Here is a 6,298-nt window from a genome sequence, read left to right as displayed (position 1 = left end):
TGTTGTTCCTCCCAATGGATGCAAATATGTGATTTCTTTATTCATGACTTGAATCCAAATTGCTTCTTTTGCAACTTCTTCAAAATAAAAAACGTTGCTTGTTTTTACTTTTTCAAGCTATTTTCATATGCACTTCTTGCATGTTAAAAAGGCCATTTTCGTGCCCTCATTAACCGCTTATGTTACACTATTACCTTTTCTTACATAATCTCAATCAACATTTACTTTCTACACAGGCTGGACCTAGCATTTTAGGACCTTTGGCGAGAACTAAAATGGGGCATTCTCCAACTCCACTTAAAATGAATAGTGCAATATCCTACTAATCCATTTCTTGAATAGTGCACTCTTATGACACTAGAATAAAATAAAGGGAAAAAAAAAAAAAAAAACCTCATTGCACATGCAAAATGCAAATGATGAGCTTAGTATATATATGTTAGAGAAATTAATATAACTTTTTACTATAATAGATAAATTATATAGATTAATGAATATAATATTTTAATTGTATATAAAAAAATAGCGTTTTAAAATAAGTGGTCAGATTTTTTTTTTTTTTTTTAAAGAACAAATTTGTTATTAAGTAAATAAAATTGCCTTCCTGGTTCCTAGAACCTTCCTTTCAAATAATTTTTTCCATTCCCAAGCTCCCATCCACGTGGCCACCTTTGCTTCTCAAATTTCCCATTGTATCTATTCTCTCATATATTTATTTATTACTTCTTTACCATTTAGTATGTTTATAATACATACTTCTTTCTTTTCTGTCTTTCCTCAGTCCTCAGACTTTCTCTCCAAAAATCAAAACCATCTCCTTCCCCCAAAAATCCAAAACCATGGGCATCATGTACGATCGTTCCTCTCTCTTCTCAGTCCTTAGAAACCCTCTTTCTCTCCAAAAATCAAAACCTTCTTCTTCCCCCAAAAATCCAAAATCAAAATCCAAAACTTAGGATGAGAAAGAAGGAAGAGCCACCTCTCTCCATCTGACAAACCAAGGAAAGGAACCTAGTACAATGATGCAGAAGCCAGAATTCTTGACGGCTTGCAAGGCTGACCAGCGGTCGCACTTCAAATCCAAGATTTTCTTTCTTTAATTATATTGAATTGGGAAATTCTAGCTCTTTATGTTATAGATTTATGTTGCTGTTGACGAATTGTTTTATTAAATTTGCTATATATGATGAAAAAACTTGCCCCTTTTTTTTCACCATTGTTCTCTGAAGATGTTTTATTGAATGGTACAGTGAATTTTCCTCACAACCCAAGTAGAAAAGGATTATATATAGTATGGATTTGGTGTCATTGAATAGTTGTTTTAATTTCCTAATCATTAAGATCATAAGCATAGCTCCCCCAAATAGAAACTATTTGTCTTTTGATGTCACAAGAGTTGTGTTCTTTTATAACTAATCTTTATAATATTTGACTATCGCATCAGTGTTTGGCATTAATTTTCCAAGAGTTGATTTTTTAAACTTTAGCAAAGGGATTGCTGAATAGCAGTTTGTGTGTATAACAGTGACATTCTAGATGATTCTCGATAGAGACATAACATCTTTTTTAACTATTGATAAACCCTGTTGTGATTGATACATAATAAAAATAATGTTATCAATACATCTATATGTGACAGTGATGTTGCTCCAATCACAAAAATATTTAATTGTTGTGAAATATCGAAGTTGTAAAGAATGTGAGTTTATGTCATGGGTTACAATCAAATACAAAATATGTGGCTACTTTCCTGATTTCTTTGAGGTTGCTGCTATAAAGGGAAAAGGTACAAGAAATTGCTTTCTTAAATTTTGTTATGGATCGTTTTGAAGTTTTTTCTTCCCTTTTGTCAATGTTCAATTGTAGTGTGCTTAGTTTAGGTGCATTTTTTGGGTGTATTCATGCAATAAAGCATTCTTTTTATTCCCATTTAGAAAATGTACACCATGTATTTGACAAAAAGTCTCACTCAAAGTTGAAAATTACCACTCAAAATTGAAAGTTAACAAATAACACCGTTTGAAATCCCAACAATGATCGTGGTAACTTTCTCCCAAATTGTTTTGAGGGCTATGAATAGATCGTAGTCAACTTAACTTTTTTCAAGTGGAAGGATATAGCTGTAGTTGATTCTGCGGGGTTGAGGTGGAAGATGCTCTTCTTGCTGTTTGTGGCTGTTCCAAAATTTAGTTGGTCTAGCAGCATGACGTGATGTAATGTGCGTTCAACAACCAGCCTTCTTCTTTCATTGAACTCATGGATTTGGCTTGGGATAGGGATCAAAAAACATGCGAACTCACTACCTTGCTATCATGGGTACTATGGCAATGAAGAAACAGGTTTCGGCCTATGCTATGTTGCAATGAGTTCCATCAAATCCTAAAATTGAATACTTGAACTTGTGATGAACAATTTTCTGATATAGCTGAGAAGAGCATCACTTTTTGATTTGTATATATAAAGATTTGTCTTATATTTGTAAGATGGATTTATATTTGTTTAAGGGAGTAGCTAGCTTGTGCTAAACAGAAGGAACAAAATCACACAATGGGCTATTATGTATATTCTAATATTCAACCAGACCCCCTTTATTGTACTGTTAATGGCTCAAAATCTGTCTTGCAGGTACCAGCAAGCTTTCAATAAGGAAGAATCTTAACAATTCAAGGTGTACAAGCATTCCACTAATCCTAATCCTACTGGAGGTCAATGGCAAATTGTACTTAAACTAGCAGGTGCAAAAAGGAGGGGATTTACTGGTAGTGCTTATGCTTACGAGGCTAGGAATAGACAAGGTGAAATGGTGTTTTGGGGTATCAGAAGCTATATTGCAAGCTCTGCTGCTGGGGTAGTACATGAAGCTCTGGTGGAAGCCTCTATCTAGGCGAGGTCCCTTGGTTTTTTGCAAGTTTTGTTACTCAGCAACTGCAAGAAATTAGTTCTACTCTTTAATGGGTTTGCAAAGCCAGATTGGAGGGAAAGAACAATGATGGCAGATCTTAGTCACATGCAACAAACTGGTTTAGTGTTTAAGCTGATTTTTGTTCCTAAGGTTGTCCTAGATAATGTTTGGAATTTAGCTAAGTTGGCTACTGATGTGCTAACTCACTTCTGTTGGCCTAATATGGTTCAGTTTGTAACTTAACTGTATGTTTTTCTTTCTTTACTGGTATCAAAAATTATGCTTAAGAAACAAAAGCACATAAGGATGGGTTGTTATGTTTGTTTTAATTACGCCTTTTATTCTAATACGTAATGTTGCATGCTATGTCATTGAAAATAGACATAGCCTTACATTATTGGTGCTAGACTTACCAATACCTTGAACAAAATAAATATATTTAATTTCTATTTAATTATTCCGTGTATCACATGTTTTAGCGACTAGTATGTTTATATCCAGAAGCTAACTTTTTTATTTTATAGACTTCGTCCTTACATAAAAGTATCCTTGTGGATTCTATTATTGGGATTTGGGACGGTGAGATCACAATCCAAATAATTTTGATAGCGAAGCATCCAAACCATCTAAAAAGAGTCAAACCACATGCTTTTTCTTTCCTTTGATCAACAATAGTAGGATATCACAAAGCCCAAATCCTAAATCCGTCCTAGCATTTTCCTTTTTTGACCGTATACCGAATATCCTCTTTTAGAAGTATTGCATTGGTATTGGTAGTGCTCAATTACTAAATTGCTAATTTTAACAACAAATATAATAAAAATAAGGCTGCAATAGTGGTGCTACTTAGAGGTGTGCACAAAATGGAAAAAGAAAAAAAAACCGCCCAAAATCAATTGAATTGTTGCAAAAATTTCAGTTCAGTTCGGTTTCGATTTTCATTTTTAAAAAACTGAAATTTTCGGTTTGGTTTCGATGGTTTGTTTGAGTGCACCGAACTGGCCAAAACCAAACTAAATCATAATATAATATATTTTATTTTAAATATATAATATAAATTTTATAAATATTTGGGCTTTGGGCCTCTACCCTTTTCAATTTATTTTAAAACATTTGGGCCTAATTAAACTAAGAGTCATGCTAATGGGTGTCCTTAGGGTAAGAATCCATTTTAGGTAAATTTTGACATCACTTTTATGGGAAATAGAAAAAACTGTTAAAATATTAATTGTTTTTTTTAAATGGATTAATAACCATTATCCTAAGAGCATTTGTTAGTATTTTCCTTAAACTAAATATATTAACTAACTAGATTAGATTAATTAGTTAAAACCTTTAGGCCTAATTAAAATGAATAAAACCAATTAGTTTAACTAACTATAATTAAACTAAATAAATATGCAACTAAACTAATTAAACTATAAAAACAAAGGTTAGAAAACCCTACCCTACATACCCCACACATTTCACTCTCACTCTCACATCTCACATTCAGCCACCACTCTAGTCCACAATCCCTCTCACGCCGAATTTACCACTGCCACTGCCTCCACACACCACCTCCACACACTGGCCTTCCCATGCCAGCCTGATCATAGGCTTTTCAATTGTCACGCCTCATAGTGGCCCTATCTCTTTTGAAAATCTCGATAACCCTCTCTCTTTTCTGTATTTTGGGTTTTGTTTAATACTGAAAATGCTATTTTTATGAGATTAAAGCTAATAGCCTAGTAGTATCAACATAAGATGTTTATTTTTTCAATTTTTATATGCAAATAAAGTTAGGGTTTTGAAAAAATTGATAATCCAAGTGCTTGGCTACTTGTGATGGTTGGTTTCTTTATTAAAGATTAAAATTTTAAATACTGTATAGGTCATGTGCTTGTTGACTTTTGATATATAAAGTTAGCTACTTTTATTTATTTATTTATTGTTAGTATATTTGTTTATTGTTGTTGACATGCTATGAATCTATGACTGTGATTAGGGGTGTATTGTTATTGTTGTGCTTGTTTATTATTGTTATTTTCTTATTGATGTTAGAGTTTTGAAAAAATCAATAATGCCATCTGCTTAACTGTGATGTTGGTGTATTTGTTAATAGTTGACTGTGATGTTGGGGTATTTGTTTATTATTGCTTTAATGTTGATGTGTTTATTATTATCTTATTGACGTGTTTGTTGTTGCGATATACTGGAGTCCTTTTTTTTTTTTTGGGTCTTGTTATGTTGTGTTATTGTATACTAGAGTCCTTTCATTCTTTTTTTTTTCTTTGTTGTTGACTTATTGTGTTATTGTTGCTTTATTTTTTTATTGTAGACTAGACTCATTTTGGTTATTCATTTATTTATTATTTTTTTATAGTTGCTGACTTATTGTCTTTGTTGTTGTTTTATTTTAAATTGTAGATGAATGACACAAGTGAAATCCCAGAGGGTCAAGACAATGAAGCAGATCAAAGAGCAACCAACGTGCAAGAAGACAAAGGCAAACTCCACTCCCACCAAAAGTTGATAAAAAAAAGATTTATTATTTGGGGTCATTTCACTACGATTGAAGGGGAGATGAAACCTACTGCAGCTTGTAACTACTGTGGCACAACTTATGCTTGTGATAGTAAGTTGAATGGCACTATAGCCATGAGAACTCACATAGAATCACAATGTCTGAAATATCCTTTTGGGAAAGTGAAAAATAACCAATTAACCCTAGCATTCAAACCTAAAGAAGAAGGAGAAATTAGTAGGAGACTTGTGCCTCATGTGTATAATTTTGAGGCATGTAAGAAAACATTGGCGGAGATGATTATTTTAGATGAGTTGTCTTTTAGGTTTGTGGAGGGTCTTGGTTTGAGAAGGTTTAGGTCTGCTGCCCAACCTAGATTTCATCCAATCCCTTGTCACATAACAATGGCCAAAGCATGCTTTAGGGTGTTTTTGGATGAGAATTATAAGTTGAAAGAAGCCCTTAGAGAGCAGTGGGTTTGCCTTACCACAAATACATGGACATCCGTTCAAAATTTGAACTACATGTGTCTTACTGTCCATTTTATAGATAGTGATTGGAAAATGCACAAGAGGATTCTTAGCTTTCGTTTAGTGAAAATCACAAGGGTGAAACACTTGGAAAGGCGGTTGAGATATGTTTGCTTGATTGGGGGATATACAAGATTCTAACTATTACAGTTAATAATGCTGTGTCTAATAGTGAGCTCATTTCTTTTATTCAAAAAAAGACTAAGCATAGGAAGGCAAAAATTTTAGATAATAAATACTTGCTTTTGAGGTGTAGTGCTCATATCTTGAACTTAATTGTTCGTGAAGGGTTAATTGAAATGGATGAGACAATAGTGAAGGTGAGGAAATCTGTGCGATATGTGAGATCATCTCCACAAA

At 33.2% G+C, this 6,298-nt stretch overlaps 1 long non-coding RNA gene across 1 annotated transcript; it reads left to right on the top strand.

Moving 5' to 3' along the window:
• Nucleotides 1-739: 739 nt before the first annotated feature.
• On the top strand, nt 740-3,231 carry LOC115950783. Its single transcript, XR_004083114.1, has 2 exons — nt 740-2,339; nt 2,626-3,231. It is a non-coding gene; the product is annotated as an uncharacterized LOC115950783 (long non-coding RNA).
• The last annotated feature ends 3,067 nt before the right edge of the window (nt 3,232-6,298 follow it).

Source organism: Quercus lobata, chromosome 6 (assembly GCF_001633185.2).
Source record: "Quercus lobata isolate SW786 chromosome 6, ValleyOak3.0 Primary Assembly, whole genome shotgun sequence".
NCBI lineage: Eukaryota > Viridiplantae > Streptophyta > Magnoliopsida > Fagales > Fagaceae > Quercus > Quercus lobata.
Note: the sequence above shows the minus strand (reverse complement) of the source record. Positions and strands in the feature narration are given on the sequence as shown.